Source organism: Triticum dicoccoides, chromosome 7A (assembly GCF_002162155.2).
Source record: "Triticum dicoccoides isolate Atlit2015 ecotype Zavitan chromosome 7A, WEW_v2.0, whole genome shotgun sequence".
Classification (NCBI taxonomy): Eukaryota; Viridiplantae; Streptophyta; class Magnoliopsida; order Poales; family Poaceae; genus Triticum; species Triticum dicoccoides.
In genome coordinates this window covers 437,311,935-437,313,029 of record NC_041392.1, presented here as the reverse complement: position 1 = coordinate 437,313,029, position 1,095 = coordinate 437,311,935, and positions in this window count along the sequence as shown.

The following is a 1,095-nucleotide window of genomic DNA, read 5'->3' as shown; positions in this document are numbered from 1 at the left end:
GAAAAAGGTAGGAACATCTAACTCCAGCTTACAAACTGTACAAAAGCACGAGGGTTAATTGTTCATCAGGTTTACAAAAAAACCAGATTGAAAAGGGCAACAACATCTAACTCCAGCACTACTTTCGGTAGTCACAGTCAAATGGATCGGTCAGGTCCATAGAATGAACATCCTGGGTCGTAAAATTTATTGGATTATGACCAAAATATGTTGTAAATAGAAGCCCAGCACGTTCAGAAGCTCTTTTGCCCACCCGAAACTCCTTTTTTTGCTCTTCGACATACCCATCCATCAATTCAGTAAATATATGGGCTTTTGAATTGATTTTACTATTTACTAGTGTGGATGGGATGTTTTGTCTTGGGCCCAGAGAAACAATTACTACTAGTACAGTGGAGACACTCTACAGCTATCCAGAAAAACAATTACTACTAGTACAGTGGAGACACTCTACAGCTTCTGGCTCCTCCTAGGTCATTGAAACGTCTCCCTCTACTGAATGCCGTTATACTTTTTTTCACCGACATGCGGGCCATGCAGCGCGCGGGCCCAAATGCCATCCACCAAATTAGAAGGCAGTATGCAGGCGGAGAGTCACCCCGGTCATAGCGCGGCAGTAACGAGCCGTCGTATCACAAAACCCCACCTCCCTGCAGTCTAAGTTTGATGGACGAAGCAACCATCATTTCACTCTTCGCTGAATCCCCTTCTCCTTCATCGTCTTCAACAAAGGCAACACTCGCATCTGCCACTGTTCTTCTCTCTGAACGAAGGGAAGGTAAGCGGATCCGTGATGTTGGTATATTTTCGTTCAGAGAAAAAAAAGAACTTTTGCAAAGCAGTAACCGATCCTCACTCTCTTTTTTGTGTCATTGTCATTGCGATTGTGTTTTCCTTTCAGTGGTCTCCTAGTATTCGTCAGTTTCATGATGGACCAAGGAGAACCAGGCAAAGATCTGCCAATATTGGAGCAGACACGGGAGGCTGATCCCCATGAGACAGAGAGATCCAAGAAGATGGAGGCAACCACCGAGCCGACCCCAGATACGCTCACGGCCACTACTGAGATGGTCAACGCCCCGTTTGAGGTTACAA